This window comes from Narcine bancroftii, chromosome 1 (assembly GCF_036971445.1).
Source record: "Narcine bancroftii isolate sNarBan1 chromosome 1, sNarBan1.hap1, whole genome shotgun sequence".
NCBI lineage: Eukaryota > Metazoa > Chordata > Chondrichthyes > Torpediniformes > Narcinidae > Narcine > Narcine bancroftii.
The window spans coordinates 327936471-327957369 of record NC_091469.1 but is presented as its reverse complement, the minus strand read 5'-3'; positions in this window follow the sequence as shown (position 1 = coordinate 327957369).

Below are 20899 nucleotides of genomic sequence, written 5' to 3'. Positions count from 1 at the left end.
TTCTGCAAAACAGGATGTCAAGCGCTGAAGAGCTGGCTCTGAATGGGCAACTAAAGCGGCATCGTCTGCAAAGAGTAGTTCACGTACAAGTTGCTCTTGTGTCTTGGTGTGAGCTTGCAGGCGCATCAGATTGAAGAGACTGCCATCCGTGCTAAGATGTGTTTATTAACCTTAACCATGTCTGCAAAGTCAATAACTCTTTTATCCTCAACCTGGAGACTACAAATGAGACTCCCTTCCTCTCCCTTTTGGCAATGGACACAGAGGCCATACAAGCTCTCAAGAGCTGTTCATGAATATGCAGGAACAGAGGGGTATGGATCATGTGTTGGCATAAGTGGTTAAGTTTAGTTAGGCATTGCATTCAGTGCAGGCAGTGTGGAACAAAGTATTGTTGTTGTGCTGTCCAGTTCAAGGTTCCATGTTGTAAGTGAGTGGAAAAACTCTGTCTGATGTTTTATTTATCAGAAAATCAGGGTGCCTACTCTGGTCCCTTTGCTTCATTGTAGATTCCATCATACTTCCCAAAACTCTGGATGGAGTGACCTCAACCACCAGATCCTGCCACACTTCATTTCAAGATGCAGAGTGCCTACAGTCATACAAGACCTCTGGTGTGCACTCAAGCAACAGACAACATGGTTTATGTTCATTTTCCAATATGAATGGGAGGGAGGTAATCTTACTGCACTCATTACCAAAGAAATCAGGGAATTGTAGGTTGGTTCATCTGATGTTAATGATAGGAAAAATGTTCATTCGACCTCAAGACCATAAGTCATAAGGAGCAGAAATAGGCTACTCAGCCAATCGAGTCTGCCTCACCATTCAATCATGAGCTAACCCATTCTCCCACTCAGCCCCACTGCCTGGCCTTCTCCCTGTAGTCTTTAATGCACTAGCTAATCAAGCAATTATCAACCTAAAATAATGTATTTGATTTCTTATAAAATTACAAAATTCCACATTTTTTAACAACAAAGAATTAAATTTCCATCTATATGTAGTATCAATCGTCTCTGAACCTGTACGTTATTAATAACAATGAATGATTAAAGTTCTACTCTTATATTCAGCTGAAAATACACAAAATGCAATTGGGCTGATAATAAAAACAAATCTATACTAAAATAAGAATTTCATGATGAAATTAATAAAATGAAAAATCTTTCTCTTTGGATTCAATTTCCAAATATCAACTGAATTCATATCTTACATTAACATTGTTAATTGTCTTACCATATTTGTCCTAGTTACTGTTTTTGAAGATCTATCTAACAATGGGTCTAAACAACATTAAAATCACCTCCAACTATAACTTTTTTCATATGTTTGATCCAAATTAAAAAAAGAATCTAACATAAATTTCTCATCTTCTATATAAGGAGCATAAATATTCTCAAAGTCCTAAAAAAATTTCAATTAACAACTAAAAGTCTACCAACTGACTAAATAATTGATTTTTGGAAATAAATATGGATTCAGTTAGTAGTAAATTTGTTTTATGATGGGATGCTTTAAAAGCATATTTGAGGGGACAAATTATTATTTTTACTACTACAATTAAGAAACAACATGTAGCTGAAGTAAATGAAATGAGAAGGAGATAGAGATTTTAAGAAAAGATTTACAGCAAAATTCAATGGAGGTTAAAAAATACATTTGATTAATATGAAATTACGGTACAATTCATTACAAACTTAAGTTTGAGAAGTTACTACAGAGAACTAAACAAATATTATGAATTAGGGGAAAGAGCTCAAAGTTTTAGCTTGGCAATTAAAAACAAAACAACTTTCAAGAACAATAAATGCTAGGAAAGATTCTATGATTACATATAATCCTCAAGAGATTAATGATGTGTTTAGGGAATTTTATGCAAAATCGAGGAAGATAAAGCTAAAATTGGTAAGTTTTTATTTGATCTTAATTTATATTCTTTGAGTAGTATGGATATTAAAGATTTGGATGCTCCTATTACTTCTATAGAGGTAATAGATGCACTTCGGTCTATGCCAAAATGAGAAGTCTCCAGATGATGATGGCTTTACTTCTGAATTTTATAAAAAAAATTTCAGGTCTTATTAATTTTTTTTTGTACATTTTATTTATTATTCAAAATAAAGCATACAATGAAAAACAAAATACAAATATTCATCATATTTTCTCCCCTAAATTCCCCCCACCCCCACTAACTACCCCAAAGAAAAAGAAAAAGAAAGAAAGAAGAGAAGATCAAGTCATATAACAATCAGCCAATAATGCCATGTTTGGTGCAACCCCAACAAGGGAAGGTAAAAATAAACTACTACATATTTAAACCCATATATTCCAAATATGGGCTCCACACCTTAACAAAAAAGGTGTTAATCTGCATTAAAAGGTTTACACTGTTATTCTTTTTCTTTTCTTACAAACATTAGAAACAGTATTGCACATCACAAATTATTACGCAAATTATGTTATCTTTTCCAGCGGAATACAAGACCTCATTTCTGCATGCTACTGTTGAATACTTAAATCAATCTCATTTTTCCAAGTAATAGCCAAATATTTTCTCGCCACAGAAGTGCTAATTTTAAAAACATAATTTGAAACATATCTCATTTTAATTCCAAACTCAATTTTTTGATATAACCCAATAAAAATACCACAGGGTCAAGTGAATTTTTAAATTTAAATAAACATTCTAAAAATTCCGTAATCTATTCCAAAAAGGTTTCACTGTCTCACACAATTAAACAGAATGAAAAAAGAACCAAGCTGTTTATGGCATCGAAAACAGAAATCAGAAGAAATAAATTCATATTTCTTTAACTTCTCAGGAGTCAAATAAACCTGATGTATAAAAATTGTAATGAACCAATCTATATCTGACATTCACTAATTTAGTCATACTATCTTCACATATGGTCGGGTCTTATTAATTCCATTATTGATGGAAGTATTGAAACAGGCGACTGAGGTTCTTTCTTTTCTGGATTCTTTTTCTCAGACAATTATTACATTTATTCTTAAGAAAGATTGAGATCCGTTGAAAGCTGGGTCTTATAGACCAATTTTGTTGTTGAATGTTGACTATAAGGTTGTAATGAAGGTGATAAGGCTGGATTTATTAAAAATCATTATTTGGCAGATAATATTGTGAAATTAATTTCTTTGATTAATAGTTCTTGGGAGGAATCCAACCCACCTATGGTTATTTTATTGGATGCAGAGAAGGCTTTTGATAGAGTTGTGTTGAGTTGAGTGGAGTTTTTTTATTTAAAGTTTTGGAGAAATTTAAATTTGGTCCAATATCTATTGATTGGATATAAAAATCCTATTGCTAGAGTTGTGAAAAATAGACAGTTATTTTTACCTTTCATGCTCAATAGATCAACTTGACAAGGATGTCCTTTGTCACCAGCTCTTTTTGTGTTAGTTATTGAACCTTTGGCTCAGATGATTAGGCAAGAAGGTAATATTAAAGGTATTAAAGTGAAATCTGATGTATTTAGCCTGAAGAAAACTGAGGTCCTCCATCAGCCAGCTCCCCACCATGACTACCAGCCCCCCCACATCTCCATCGGGCACACAAAACTCAAAACGGTCAACCAGTTTACCTATCTCGGCTGCACCATTTCATCAGATGCAAGGATCGACAATGAGATAGACAAAAGACTCGCCAAGGCAAATAGCGCCTTTGGAAGACTATACAAAAGAGTCTGGAAAAACAACCTACTGAAAAACCTCACAAAGATAAGCGTATACAGAGCCGTTGTCATACCCACACTCCTGTTCGGCTCCGAATCATGGGTCCTCTACCAGCATCACCTACGGCTCCTAGAACGCTTCCACCAGCGTTGTCTCCGCTCCATCCTCAACATCCATTGGAGCGCTTTCATCCCTAACGTCGAAGTACTCGAGATGGCAGAGGTCGACAGCATCGAGTCCACGCTGCTGAAGATCCAGCTGCGCTGGGTGGGTCACGTCTCCAGAATGGAGGACCATCGCCTTCCCAAGATCGTGTTATATGGCGAGCTCTCCACTGGCCACCGTGACAGAGGTGCACCAAAGAGGTACAAGGACTGCCTAAAGAAATCTCTTGGTGCCTGCCACATTGACCACTGCCAGTGGGCTGATATCGCCTCAAACCATGCATCTTGGCGCCTCACAGTTTGGCGGGCAGCAACCTCCTTTGAAGAAGACCGCAGAGCCCACCTCACTGACAAAAGGCAAAGGAGGAAAAACCCAACACCCAACCCCAACCAACCAATTTTCCCCTGCAGCCGCTGCAACCGTGTCTGCCTGTCCCGCATCGGACTTGTCAGCCACAAACGAGCCTGCAGCTGACGTGGACTTTTTACCCCCTCCATAAATCTTCGTCCGCGAAGCCAAGCCAAAGAAGAAAGAGAAAGTGAAATCTGATGTATTTAAAATTAATTTGTTTGCGGATATACAGTAAAATCTCATTAGAACGCGGTAGTTGGGGTCCTAGATTTCATACCACGTTACAGCAGAAAAACAGAATACTGTGACTCAAACCCTATAATAAGATCTTTAAGACCTTTAAACTCCTCATATTAACATGCACATCTTGTAAATGAGTCACAAGAGACCATTTTTGAGTTTGTGGCTATTAGTCACTGTTAGCCTGGCTCCTAAAATCAATGTGTGAGGTCCACAGACACCCGCACTATAAGCGATTCCACAGATTAATGAATCGCATTCTAATGTAGTTTCACGTGGTTTCTGTATTTAACAGAACCTCAGAATTCTATGAAACGGTTAAGTGGTAGACTGGAATAGTATGGCAAAATATCAGGCTATTAAATTAATTGGGAAAAAAGTGAGATTATTCCAATAGCAGCAATGGATTATTCTCCTTGTTAACATATTGTTAAGTTTAGATGCTCAGATCAAATTAAGTATTTAGATGTTAAGGTAGATACTAATTATAGTCATTTATAGGAATTAAATTATTTACTGCTATTTTCTAATATTAAAGACAATTTGAATCGATGGAAAGATATACTGATTACATCAATAGGAAGAGTTAATTGTATTAAAATTAATATATTTTCTAGAATTCAGTATTTATTTCAATCTATTTCTTGTAAGATTCCTAAAAATGTTTTTAAGGATTTGAATTCCATGGTGAGAAAATTTTTATGGAAGGACAAAATGGCAAGGATATCTTTACAAACATTAACTTGGAAATATGAATTAGGAGGTTTACAACTTCCAGATTTGCAAAATTATTATGATGCAGTACAGTTGAAATTTATTAATAGAATGTTTGATTTGGAAAAATCATTAATATGAACTAATATTGAATTATCTCGAGGATTGATCAGTTTATTTATAGATGGAATTCTAAGTTATTGAGTAATTATAATTTCCCTATTTTAAAACATTTAATTGAATTATGGTATAAAATAAATGAAGTTATAGGTACTAAAGGGAAGATTTCAGGCAAAACTCTTTTGTATCAAAATAAGCTTTTTCCCTTTACGCTTAATAATCAACTTTTGAAGTTTATGGGATCAAAAGGGTATTAAATTTGTACAAGAATTGTTATTTTATTTCTTTTCAAAGAATGAAAGAGAAAGATGATGCATCTTCAAATACTATTTTTTCTTATTATCAAATTAAAGCTTGATTGTTAGATAATTTTGGACATACTTTATGGTTACCATAATTTTACTTACAGAGCGTGGTAAAAAGGGATTTATATCTGAGATGTATTCTTACAGAATACATATTCTTAAATTGGATATGCATAAATCTAGGTTGAAATGAATTTATGTAAGGAATGTATGACTAAAATTATAAAAGTTAGGTATTAGTTAGTTCATTATAATTCTACTCATCAATTATATTTAACTCCAGAAAAATTAAGGAGATATAATTTAATTTCTTCATATTTATGTTTTTGATGTCAGAAGGAAGTTGGTTCTTTTTTTAACATTCTAAAATTTGGTCATGTGAAACAGTAAAACCTTTTTGGAATAGACTTAAAGAATATTTAGAAGTTATTTTTAAAGTGAATCTTTCATTGGATCCTTTATTATTTTTGTTGGGTAATATTAAGAGGTTAAGTTTAGAATTAAGATTAAATAGATTTCAAATTGCATTTTTGAGACTAGCATTAGCTGTAGTTAGAAAATGTTTAGCCATTACTTGGAAAAATAAGACTGATTTGAGTTTTCAGAGATGGCATATAGAGTTGAGGTCAGAGAAAATAACATATAATTTACGTGATGATTATCTTTATTATTGTAAAACTTGGAGCCCTTATTTGGATAATATGGGTTTGAATTTCTGAATTCCCCAGCGACACAGTGGTGGTGTTTCTCTAATCCATGGTAATTATTTAATGAAATTTGTTACTATGGTTAATCTCTTCTTTTCTTTCTTTCCCTTCTTTGGGAGAAAGGTTCATGGAGGGGTGGGGTTGGATGGGTTGGTTTGGGTGGTAGGTGTTGTAGGGGGTTAGTTTGTATAATATACCATGTATGGTTTTTTTTCTAAGTTTTATCTATTATTGGAAATGATTTTTGAATTTATGTATCATGGTTACAATAAATAAAATATTCAAAAAAACCTATCAACTTCATCTTTTTTACCCAATGATCTGGCCTCCACAACTACCTGTGGAAACAAATTCCACAGATTTACCACCTTGTCTGAAGAAATTCTGACACATGGATGCCCTTCAATCCAAAAGTTGTGCCCTCTTGTCCTAGACTTTCCCACCATGGGAAAAAATGTTTATAAATCTACTCTGTCCATTATTAAAAATATAATCACAGAACATTTGAAAAATAGCAGGTTTGGACTAAGCAGAGTTAAGAAAGGAAATGTATGATTGACAAATTTACAGAAAGTTTCTGAGGATGTAGCTGGTAGAACTGATAAGCGAGAAGCAATGGATCTGATACATTTGGACTTTCAGAAGATCTTCCGCCTAACCCCACATAAGAAGTTTGTGGTGCAAAATTAAAGCACATCAGTTTGGAGGTAATGTATTGACATGGATGGAGAACTGGTTGACAGACAGGATAAAAGTACAGGGATAAATGGATCCTTTTCAAGGTGTCAGGCAGTGATTTTTGGAGCACTATAGCCTTTGGTGCTTGGACCACAGCTATTCCTGGGAGATATCAATGATTTAAATGAAGGGGATTTAACGTGATATCTCAAAGTTTGCACTGCTAAAGACTATGGAGATCAAGGGATATGGGAAGAAAGTGAGAACGGGGTTCTGAATTTGATAATCAGCTGTGATGATATTGAATGGCAGGAGACTCGATGGGCCAAATTATTGAACTCTGATTCTGTGTTTCGGCACTGGGCAAAATAGGGGCAGGTTAATTGCGCTTCATGTTTTCAGCATTCATTTTGGAGCTGGAATACCAGATAGATTTTGGGTTTACGTCCTGAGAACAGTACCCTGTCTGAATGACCATGAGATTCAGAGGGATCAAATACTCTCTGTTAACCATGGGCGCTGTACATCATCGGATACGACCCACATACTGAATATTCTTCCTCACCTCCTGGAAACTCTCAACATTCATCTCCCCTAATGGCACTGCCTAGTGTTAAGCCTTGAAGCAACACTTGAAAAACAAATTATTTTGTGCTTCTCAGGTTGCCCTGCATGGGAACTCGCTGTACACCTGCAATTATTCATCACAGTCGTGACTTCTTATCAAAAGCATTTCAAAAGTCCCCCCAAAAAATGATTCACCATTTCAATGGCACTGAAAGATAACTCTGACTATGTACAAACCCAGCAGCATCAATACAATCCAGATCAGTACAGCAGGAGCAGGTATATTGGTCTTCTTTCTTTTCTTTGGCTTGGCTTCGCGGACGAAGATTTATGGAGGGGGTAAAAAGTCCACGTCAGCTGCAGGCTCGTTTGTGGCTGACCAGTCCGATGCGGGACAGGCAGGAGCAGGTATATTGGTAGGGCAAGACAAAACAACAAGGAACACCCAACAGCGGTGCAGGGCCTAAATGCCATAACCTGCTACAAAACCAAATCCTGTAAAGAAGCAGATGGCAAAGCTTCTCTCCCAGAGAAAAATAATACCTTCTTCGTCTGATTTGACAGCAGCAACAGCAAAGAACCACCCCTCTGCACCCCCATGTCCCCTTATGATCTCATCCTGTCTGTATCTGAGGATGACCATGTGTGCTGCATTCAATGAAATCATCTGGCCCAGAGCGAGAACCTGGCTGAGAGATAAAAATCTGTGCTGACCAACATACCAAAGTATTCATGGGTATCATCAATAGCTCTCTCCAGCAGGGTGTGGTACCCGCCCAGACAGAGTACCTGGCTGAGAGATAAAAATCTGTGCTGACCAACTTACCAATGTATTCATGGGTATCTTCAATAGCTCTCTCCAGCAGGGTGTGGTACCCGCCCAGACCGAGAACCTGGCTGAGAGATAAAAATCTGTGCTGACCAACTTACCAACGTATTCATGGGTATCTTCAATAGATCTCTCCAGCAGGGTGTGGTACCCACCCAAACAGAGTACCTGGCTGATAGATAAAAATCTGTGCTGACCAACTGACCAATGTATTCATGGGTATCTTCAATAGCTCTCTCCAGCAGGGTGTGGTACCCGCCCAGACAGAGTACCTGGCTGAGAGATAAAAATCTGTGCTGACCAACTTACCAATGTATTCATGGGTATCTTCAATAGCCCTCTCCAACAGGGTGTGGTAGCCGCCCAGACAGAGTACCTGGCTGAGAGATAAAAATCTGTGCTGACCAACTTACCAATGTATTCATGGGTATCTTCAATAGCTCTCTCCAGGAGGGTGTGGTACCCGCCCGGACAGAGTACCTGGCTGAGAGATAAAAATCTGTGCTGACCAACTTACTAATGTATTCATGGGTATCTTCAATAGCTCACTCCAGCAGGGTGTGGTACCCGCCCAGACAGAGAACCTGGCTGAGAGATAAAAATCTGTGCTGACCAACTTACCAATGTATTCATGGGTATCTTCAATAGCTCTCTCCAGCAGGGTGTGGTACCCGCCCAGACCGAGAACCTGGCTGAGAGATAAAAATCTGTGCTGACCAACTTACCAACGTATTCATGGGTATCTTCAATAGATCTCTCCAGCAGGGTGTGGTACCCGCCCAAACAGAGTACCTGGCTGATAGATAAAAATCTGTGCTGACCAACTGACCAATGTATTCATGGGTATCTTCAATAGCTCTCTCCAGCAGGGTGTGGTACCCGCCCAGACAGAGTACCTGGCTGAGAGATAAAAATCTGTGCTGACCAACTTAACAATGTATTCATGGGTATCTTCAATAGCCCTCTCCAACAGGGTGTGGTAGCCGCCCAGACAGAGTACCTGGCTGAGAGATAAAAATCTGTGCTGACCAACTTACCAATGTATTCATGGGTATCTTCAATAGCTCTCTCCAGCAGGGTGTGGTACCCGCCCGGACAGAGTACCTGGCTGAGAGATAAAAATCTGTGCTGACCAACTTACCAATGTATTCATGGGTATCTTCAATAGCTCTCTCCAGCAGGGTGTGGTACCCGCCCAGACAGAGAACCTGGCTGAGAGATAAAAATCTGTGCTGACCAACTTACCAATGTATTCATGGGTATCTTCAATAGCTCTCTCCAGCAGGGTGTGGTACCCGCCCAGACAGAGAACCTGGCTGAGAGATAAAAATCTGTGCTGACCAACTTACCAATGTATTCATGGGTATCTTCAATAGCTCTCTCCAGCAGGGTGTGGTACCCACCCAAACAGAGTACCTGGCTGAGAGATAAAAATCTGTGCTGACCAACTTACCAATGTATTCATGGGTATCTTCAATAGCTCTCTCCAGCAGGGTGTGGTACCCGCCCGGACAGAGTACCTGGCTGAGAGATAAAAATCTGTGCTGACCAACTTACTAATGTATTCATGGGTATCTTCAATAGCTCACTCCAGCAGGGTGTGGTACCCGCCCAGACAGAGAACCTGGCTGAGAGATAAAAATCTGTGCTGACCAACTTACCAATGTATTCATGGGTATCTTCAATAGCTCTCTCCAGCAGGGTGTGGTACCCGCCCAGACCGAGAACCTGGCTGAGAGATAAAAATCTGTGCTGACCAACTTACCAACGTATTCATGGGTATCTTCAATAGATCTCTCCAGCAGGGTGTGGTACCCGCCCAAACAGAGTACCTGGCTGATAGATAAAAATCTGTGCTGACCAACTGACCAATGTATTCATGGGTATCTTCAATAGCTCTCTCCAGCAGGGTGTGGTACCCGCCCAGACAGAGTACCTGGCTGAGAGATAAAAATTTGTGCTGACCAACTTAACAATGTATTCATGGGTATCTTCAATAGCCCTCTCCAACAGGGTGTGGTAGCCGTCCAGACAGAGTACCTGGCTGAGAGATAAAAATCTGTGCTGACCAACTTACCAATGTATTCATGGGTATCTTCAATAGCTCTCTCCAGCAGGGTGTGGTACCCGCCCGGACAGAGTACCTGGCTGAGAGATAAAAATCTGTGCTGACCAACTTACCAATGTATTCATGGGTATCTTCAATAGCTCTCTCCAGCAGGGTGTGGTACCCGCCCAGACAGAGAACCTGGCTGAGAGATAAAAATCTGTGCTGACCAACTTACCAATGTATTCATGGGTATCTTCAATAGCTCTCTCCAGCAGGGTGTGGTACCCGCCCAGACAGAGAACCTGGCTGAGAGATAAAAATCTGTGCTGACCAACTTACCAATGTATTCATGGGTATCTTCAATAGCTCTCTCCAGCAGGGTGTGGTACCCGCCCAAACAGAGTACCTGGCTGAGAGATAAAAATCTGTGCTGACCAACTTACCAATGTATTCATGGGTATCTTCAATAGCTTTCTCCAGCAGGGTGTGGTACCCACCCAGACAGAGTACCTGGCTGAGAGATAAAAATCTATGCTGACCAACTTACCAACGTATTCATGGTATCTTCAATAGCTCTCTCCAGCAGGGTGTGGTACCCGCCCAGACAGAGTACCTGGCTGAGAGATAAAAATCTGTGCTGACCAACTTACCAATGTATTCATGGGTATCTTCAATAGCTCTCTCCAGCAGGGTGTGGTACCCGCCCAGACAGAGTACCTGGCTGAGAGATAAAAATCTGTGCTGACCAACTTACCAATGTATTCATGGGTATCTTCAATAGCTCTCTCCAGCAGGGTGTGGTACCCGCCCAGACAGAGTACCTGGCTGAGAGATAAAAATCTGTGCTGACCAACTTACCAATGTATTCATGGGTATCTTCAATAGCTCTCTCCAGCAGGGTGTGGTACCCGCCCAGACAGAGTACCTGGCTGAGAGATAAAAATCTGTGCTGACCAACTTACCAATGTATTCATGGGTATCTTCAATAGCTCTCTCCAGCAGGGTGTGGTACCCGCCCAGACAGAGTACCTGGCTGAGAGATAAAAATCTGTGCTGACCAACTTACCAATGTATTCATGGGTATCTTCAATAGCTCTCTCCAGCAGGGTGTGTTACCCGCCCAGATAGAGTACCTGGCTGAAAGATAAAAATCTGTGCTGACCAACTTACCAACGTATTCATGGGTATCTTCAATAGCTCTCTCCAGCAGGGTGTGGTACCCGCCTAGACAGAGAACCTGGCTGAGAGATAAAAATCTGTGCTCAGCAACTTACCAACGTATTCATGGGTATCTTCAATAGCTCTCTCCAGCAGGGTGTGGTACCCACCCAAACAGAGTACCTGGCTGAGAGATAAAAATCTGTGCTCAGCAACTTACCAACGTATTCATGGGTATCTTCAATAGCTCTCTCCAGCAGGGTGTGGTACCCGCCCAAACAGAGTACCTGGCTGAGAGATAAAAATCTGCTGACCAATTTACTAATGTATTCATGGGTATCTTCAATAGCTCTCTCCAGCAGGGTGTGGTACCCACCCAGACAGAGTACCTGGCTGAGAGATAAAAATCTGTGCTGACCAACTTACCAATGTATTCATGGGCATCCTCAATAGCTCTCTCCAGCATGGTGTGGTACCCACCTTTTTCAAAAAGGCATCAAGCACCCAAGAAGAGTGTAATAACCTGCCTTAATGACTATCAACCAATAGCACTTACATCAACAGTGATGAATTGTTTCAAAAGGCTGATGTTGAAGCATATCAGCTCCTGTCAGAGCAGCGACATGGATATGTTCCAGTTCATCTATCGTAGCAACAGGTCTCCGGCAGATGCCATCTCACTGGCTTTACATCTGGACAGAAAAAATGCATTTATCAGGATGCTCTTTATCGACTGCAGTTCAGCATTTAACACCATCATCGCCTCAAAACTGATCAGCAAACTCCAAGACCTGGAACCCAACATCACACTGTGTAATTGGATCATGGAATCCCTCACCTCCAGACCACAATGAGTTAAGATTGGTAAGAATGTCTCCTCCACAATCTCCATCAGTACTGGAGCACCACAGGGCTGCATTATGACAATAACACCATCTACAAATTTGCCAATGTTACCACGATAGTGGATAAATATAAAGTAGGGGGATGCATACAGGATGGAGATTGAAAATTTGGCTGAATCATGCACTAACAACAACCTTGCATGTCACCAAAACTAAGGAGCTGATTGTTGACTTCAGGAAGGGACTTCAGGAAGGATCAGAGGTGAACAAATTTATTATTTATTATTTATTATGGGAGTTACTATCTTGGAGTTACTGTCTTGGATCCAACACACAAATGGCATCAAGAAGAAAGCATGTATGCGCCTGTACTTCCTCAGGAGTTGGCGGATGTCTTGTATGACACCAGAAACCCTGGCAAAGAGCGCTGACCAGCTTCATCACAGACTGGTGTGGGGACACTAATAACCCTGAGCATAAATACCTCCAAAAAGTAGTGGACACAGCCCAGGACATCACAGGCAAAACCATCCCCACTATCGAGAACATCTACAGGGAACACAGCCGTCAGAAAGTAGCAGCAATCACCATGCCACAAGATTCACACCACCAGGTTCAGGAACACCTGCTACCCCTTCACCATCAGATTCCTCAATGACAAACTCAATCAGGGATTCATTTTAGGACTTTTACTTGTGCACTTCACTGATTTTTTTAAAATTTTTCTATATTGCACAGACAGTTTGTTTACATTTGTTACATGTTTACAGTTCTTTATTTGTTTACATGTAAACACTGTGCAGAGTTTTATCTTGCACTATCAATAAGTGTTAATTCTGCCTCACCTTCATGTGTCATGTGATCAGAAATCTGAAATCTGAATCTGAAATGACCACTCATACCTTGATGAAAGGCTCAAGTTCGAACATTGGCTATGTACCTTCATCTTTGCTATATAAAGTACACTATTTGACCTGCTGAGTTTCTCCAGCATTGTGTTTCTACTTTTTGCTTCACCTCATTATCACATTATCAAACACTTTCTTCTTAAATATACACACACTGTCTGCATCGTCTCATGGAATTTCACTTCAGACCATTGACAAGACTTTCACTGTTTCGGTAACCTGGCTTGCCTGCAATAGTCTGCAGATTACCCAGAGACAGCTTTGTCTCACCAGTTCTGATGCTCAGAAAACAGTCGTATTAATTGAATACTGCAGCATACTGTATTTTGTGGGAGATCTGAATGCAACTAATTTCATGCTTGAAATCCCCCAATGAATTAAAATCACCATTGCTCATTTTTTTCTTTTCTCCATGTCATTAAATTCCATTTAGAATTCAGACAAAGAACTGAACTGGAAGTTGAATAGAATGAAAATGAAAAATAAGATAATTTAATGAAAGTAAAATAAATTTCAGTGCTTGAAGTTCATTACCAGAAAATGTGATTTTTAATATTAGAAGCAATGAAAGTCATATTTAGTGTGCTGCCTGAAGTCTGGGCCTCTGATGTTTGTCTCTGAGTTGCCTTGGTTCAGTAGTAGCACTCCAGCCTCTTGCAGCTTGAATACTTAACTTCGGACAATTCTTTTTCAAAACATTTGCTTCCTGTTTTAAAAAATGAGGGAATTTTGATAGACAACTACAAGATGAACACAAAGATAATTTCAGATTTGATGTATCAGGTAAGAAGCTGGAGAAACATTAAATTAACTTTTATTGAATTTAGTATGCTTAATCTCATAATGACACATTGAGTTAGTTCAACCAACCTAAAAATGTTTTGCCGCTAATTTTCATTTGTGCTCTGCATCTGATGCCGCTCGTGTCAGTGTTTAACAATAGTCAGTCAGCATTGATGGATTCCAGTTGCCCTGATACCACTTTCCCAGGGTCACAACATCCTGGTGAAACCTTTCACCACGCTTGTCACTGACTGCACCAAGATCAGCAGGAAGGAAGTCCAAGTGTGAATGCAGAAAATGAATTTTCAATGGCCTGTTGCTCTTGTAGCCACTGAAAATGCAGTGGTGGCTGATGAGCACTAAATAACGGCACATACAGCTTCAGGAAAATCAGAACCAATTTACTTGAGTCATGCTCGTATTTTTTTTAAAACACTGAACCACTTGCACCATGTCATGATGTTATGACGTCCTGTGCCAGTTTGCTAGACTTCTGGGAGTTGAACAGGAGCAGTTTTGTCAACATGAGTAGGTTTGAACTTGTCAATTGTGAAAGACAGAGGCAGCAATGTCCAAGATGCAGATTGACCTCGTTCATCTTCATCACCCTGCCTGCAAGGGCAGTCCATGTATTCCTCTATGTATGAAAATGTATTGACAGTCCTTCAGTTCGTGTTGTACAAAAGAAACATGTTTGCCATGTGATGATTTGCCTACGGTATCCCTTAGTTTGATCAGGAGCTCTTAGGGATCTTTATCTTTACTGGATCTGTGTGGAACACATTCTTCTGGAATCACCAAAGGTGCCCTGTATACAAGCTCCTCAGACGAAATGTGAAGATCCTCTTTTGGAGTTGTCCTAATGCCGAGCAACACCCATGGTAATTCGCCTGCCCAGTTGGGACCATCCAAATGGGCCATTAAAGCTTATTTAAGGTGACAATGGAATTGTTCAACCATCTAGTTGGACTGCGGGTGATAGGTGCTTGTATGGTGAAGCCTAGAGCTGAGCAGCCAAGATGAGGCCGTCCATAATGAAGATGTAAATTGAGGTTCTCTGTCAGAAGTGATGTGCGCTGGTAGGTTGAAGCGAGCCACCCAGGAATTAAGGAACACTCGCGCATAAGAGTTCATAGAAGCATCTACCATGGGTTTTGCCTCAGGTCATCTCATAAACCTATCGATCACCGTGAAGAGATAGCGATAGCCTTGTGAAACTGGAATTGGTTCCACAATGTCCACATTGACGTGGTCATAGAGGCAAGTTATCGGTGGGAAGGGTTGTAGCTATGCTTCCTTATGCCGATGAATTTTGATTTTTTTACAAGCTATCGTCCGTGCCAAACAAATCTGTCTGAAATCAGACGAACAGTTGATCTGATGGACGGAAAAGAAAGACCATGGACAGGATCAAAAATGCCGTGGATGTCCTGTTGACACGTTACAAAAGAGCAGCTTGTTGTTGGCATCGATTTGCACATCCTTCCATTGTAGGTTGATTATTGAGGTAAGATTTGACTTCATCTCTCCGTCTTATGCTTGGGCAGCGGCAAGAGCCGTATAGTCAATACCATGGTCCGTAGCTGATGCCTAAGGCGCAACTGAGTGGGAAAGTGCATCAGCCACTACATTGTCTTTTCCAGAAATGTGCATTATTCTGGTAGAGAATTCCGAAATTAAGGAACTGCCGCTGTTGTTGAGCTGATCAGGGCTCCGACCCCTGCAAAAACGCAAAGGTCAAGGGTTTATGGTCTGTGAACATGGTGAAATGTCTGCCTTCCAAAAATTAATGGAAGTGACGGATGGACAAATATATGGCGAGGAGCTCTTTATTCAAGGTGCTGTTCTTTTTGTCTTCACGGAGGTGGCAGCTAAAGAATACCATTGGCTTCCATTGTCCATCAACATACTGCTGCTGAGCTCCCCTATTGCCACATCAGACGCGTCTGTTGAAAGGGCGATGGCTACTTTTAGGACTAGATAACTGAGCATGGTTGCTTGCTAATAGTTCCTTCGTCTTTTGAAAGCATTTCGACTTTCATCTGTCCACTGAATAGATTTGGCATTACCACACAGCAGATTGAACAGAGGCTTCATAACACAAGCTGCTGTTGGAAGGGATCAACGTTAAAAATTAATCCTGCCCAAGAACTCTTGCAGACCTTTGACAGTGGTTGGTCTGAAATATTCAGTAATGGCGTCGATCTTGAGGTGCATCAGTTCTCATCACGACAACACTTGACGTTCTGCCACCAACCCAGACAGACTGTGGTCTTTCTATTTGGAAGTATCCAGAATCCAGTTATAGAGAGGGGTGTTGAGTCCCAGCAAGGACAGCTTCTCTACCAGCCTCTGGGGAATCACCATATTAAGCGCTGAGCCAAAGTCAATGAATAGCAGCCTAGCATATGAGGCAGCATTCTCCAGGTGGGTCCAGACAGACTAGCTACAGCATCATAAGTGGAACGATTCCTTTGGTATTGAATTGAAATGGGTCCATAGTCTCTGGGAGGTGTGATTTAAAGCATTCCATTACCAGTCATACAAAACATTTCATAATGGGTGGAGGTCAGTGCCACAGGGCAGTAGTAAGTGAAGTCTGTTACTGTCGCCCTCTTTGGTCCAGAGATGAATCTGGCTGCCTTGTAACTCAAGGGGACGATGGACTGCTGCAGTGTTGTACTGAAGATGTCTGTAAGAACCTGCATCGGTTGGTCTGCGCAGTTCTTCAGTACCCGACCAGCTACGTTGTCTGGTCCTGCTACCTAACGTGGGTTCACCTTGGATAGGGTTGTCCTCACCTCGGCTGGTGTTATGTTCTGCGTAGCTTTGATCGTTGATGATTACTGCTACTCTCCAATAGTAGCATTCCACATAGATTTTATCAATGGTGGGGAGAATTTTGCCTGCGTGGACACTATCTTTGACAGGACTTGCCACTCAGAGTTATTACCAGCCATGCTGCAACCAGTCAGCCCACTTTCTACCACACATCTGTAGAAGTTTGCCAAGGTTTTCTTCTTTTTTAATTTTTTATATTTTTCACACTATGAACCATACTGACCAAAATACACACAAACATTTCCCTCTGAATATACACAGAGTCATTTTCTCCCCTTTTTCCCCCTCTCTTCCCTCCCTCCTTCAAACCCCCCTCCCCACTCATTCAACGTTCAACATATATGATACGTTAAACCCATTAAACAAAGTCATCACACAATGAAAATAAACAAGAAATTTGTGTCTTCTACTTTTACATACTGGGTCAGTTTATTTCGTCTTCTTCTCCTTCTGTCATTTTAGGCGGTGGAGGACCGCAGTAGGACTTCTCTGTTGTGTTTCATGTACGGTTCCCAAATTTGTTCAAGTACTGTGATGTTATTTCTTAAATTATATGTTATTTTTCCAATGGAATACATTTATTCATTTCTATGTACCATTGCTGTATTCTCAGGCTATCTTCTAATTTCCAGGTTGACATAATACATTTTTTTGCTACAGCTAAGGCTATCATAACAAATCTTTTTAGTGCTCCATCCAAATCGAGTCCAAGTTTTTTACTTCTTATATTACTTAGAAGAAAGATCTCTGGATTTTTTGGTATGTTGCTTTTTGTGATTTTATTTAATACCTGGTTTAGATCTTCCCAAAACTTTTCCACTTTCTCACATGCCCAAATTGCATGTACTGTTGTTCCCGTTTCCTTCTTACAGCAAAAACATCTGTCTGATACTGTTGGGTCCCATTTATTTAACTTTTGGGGCGTGGTGTATAGCCTGTGTAACCAATTATATTGTATTATGCGTAACCTCGTGTCTATTGTATTTCTCATAGTTCCGGAGCATAGCTTTTCCCATGTTTTCATTCTTTATCTTTATGTTTAGATCTTGTTCCCATTTTTGTTTGGGTTTACAGCTTGTTTCCTCGTTCTCTTTCTCTTGCAGTTTGATGTACATGTTTGTTATAAATCTTTTAATTATCATTGTGTCTGTAATCACATATTCAAAATTGCTTCCTTCTGGTAACCTCAGCCTGCTTCCCAATTCGTCCTTCAAGTTGGTTTTCAGTTGGTGGTATGCAAACATTGTACCGTGAGTTATACCATATTTGTCCTTCATTTGTTCAAAAGATAATAATTTATTTCCCGAAAAACAATTTTCTAGTCTTTTGATCCCTTTTCTCTCCCATTTTCTAAAGGAAAGGTTATCTATTGTGAAATGGATTAGTTGATTTTGCATCAATATTAGTTTTGCCAAGGTTTTCAATGTCACACTAGACCTCCACAAACTCCTGAGGAAGTAGAGGCACTGATGTGCAGAGTATTTTGAAAAGCCTGTTGAATTAACCAAACTATGATAATAGTCCATGAACAGGCCCCATATCTATGTCTCAGTTCCCTGGTCCTTCCCACCCTAATCACACAGACTCTAGCCTGTAGTGAAATAAGAAAGTCTGCAAATACACAAAAATGCTGGAGAAACTTAGCAGGTCCCACACTGTTCTATTATGTGTATTGACTCTCATACATAGTTGCTCCCTTCCAACAGTAGCCGACCTTCATTTCCTCTGGATGTTGCCTATCTCCCTCGAAACATCTAAAGCAAAAGGAGTGGATGTAGGGAGATTTGCTTTATCTTGCCGTTCTATTGGAAATCCACTGGTATGACCTTAAATAGTTTCTGCCACAGAATTGGGGTGGCTCAGAGGCACTCTTGACTGAGTGCCAGTTTGTGTGTAGGTGTGTGTTTGTGTATATACTGTATGTGTATGAAAAATCCATTAAAGACAATGCCTATTAAATTCCAGATCTGTTTAATCAATTGTTTATCATCTCCTTGGATAAATGGATATCACCAAATTATTTATTTCAGAACAGAGTATTATTACCAAGCAGAAACTCTTAGAAGGTGCATAAAAACTACTCATACAAGCCCTCTGTAACTCTACTATTTATTAACAATATTTATTTGTTAATATTTGTATATATAGACTGTGCATATGTATCATTTCCCTGCTACATCAGTATGTGTGCTTGCAGTGTGTTGCATCAAAGACCGGAAAGCACTGTTGCAATTGGATGATAAATAAACATGAACTTGAAAACTGTTACATCCCACGCCATTTGATTCAACAATATGGGATGCTGACAATGCTAAGAGTGGCATTTGCGTTTCCTCCTCCCCTTGTGGCTAGCTCCCATTCTCAATCAGATCTTCATGGGAAGGTCATAAATGAGGCCAGATGCTCTCCCATTGGGAAATAAGGATGATCAGATGGCATGCCAGCTGTGCACCTCTTCGAAACTGAATCATCTGTCTGTCCTCCGGCTCGGTAATGTTCCATAACCCAGGGAAATTGTAACGAAATTACCACAGAAAACATTAACAGATAAATTGTCCAATTAAAATTGTAAAGTAGTACTGTGACATTTTAACCAATGACATTTTTGTCCTGAGAATCCACAATGCTATTCAGCTGGGTGACTTTTGAAGTAAAACATATCCTCAAGATATGATCGTCAGATTCTCATTTTCTTACATTGAATTGCTTATTTATTGTTCCGTGTCCAATACAGTGAAAAACTTTGCTCCACCAGTATTACTTGGAGTTGCGACTTTCACACTTATTCCAAACCTGACGAGGTTTCAGGAATGTCCTCAGAAAAAATCTATGTGACATAGGAGCAGAAATTGTCTACCCTGCCATTTAATCATGAACTGATCTATTTTCCCCACACAGCCCCTCTGTCCGGACTTCTTCCCATAATCTTTGATGCCCTGGCTAATAAGGAATTTTTCAATCTCTGTCTTAAATACATCCAGTGCCTGACCTCCTCGACCACCTGTGGCAACAAATTCCAGATTCACCACCATCTGGATAAAGAAATCCCTCCACATCTCTGTTCTAAGCAGATGCCCTGCAATCCTGAAGTTGTGCCATCTTATCCCAGGGGAAACAACCTTTCTTCATCTTCTCTGTCCATGCCTTTCAACATTTGAAATGTTTCAATGAGATTCCCCCTCATTCTCTTAAATTCCACGAATACAGACAAAGAACTGCCAAAATCTCCTCATATAGTAACCCTTTCATTCTCTGAATCATCTTTGTGAACTTTCTTTGAACCCTTTCCAACAACTTTCTTTTTAAAATATTTGTATTAGTTTAATAGAGAGAAATATTACATTGTTTAGATATTAATTAATTATATAGCTTTTATATAATGCAATACTGAATATGAGTCCATATATAAATTATACATTGCCTTATATAATTCTTGAATAAAGTGAAAAATCCTTATGAGAATTTCATCTCATTCCAATATTGAGATATACATTGTGATTATCTAAATAGACCAATCTATTCTCATTACATAAAAAAAAATAAGAAGAAATAAAAGGAAGAACCCCTCCCACTAAACACAGTCACCGGCAAATAAATGGTAAAGAATTGAGTAGTGGCTCTTGGACATAGGATAGAAAGCCCCCAGAACATCACTGCCAAAGTAACCAAACTATGATAATAGTCCATGAACAGGCCCCATATCTTGTCAAATTCAACCTTGATCTCCTTAACATTAGATTTAATTTTCTCCAAACTCAAACAAGACAAAACAACCTGTAACCATTGGTTATGAGCTGATGCTAAGCTGTCTTTCCATCTTATCAAAATTGCTCATCTGGCCATTAATGAAGTAAAAGCTACTATTCTTTTTTGAGCTGAATTGGCACATCCTTTCTTAAGGGAGAGAATAGGCTGCAGTAAGGGTAGAGGAGAAATGAAGAT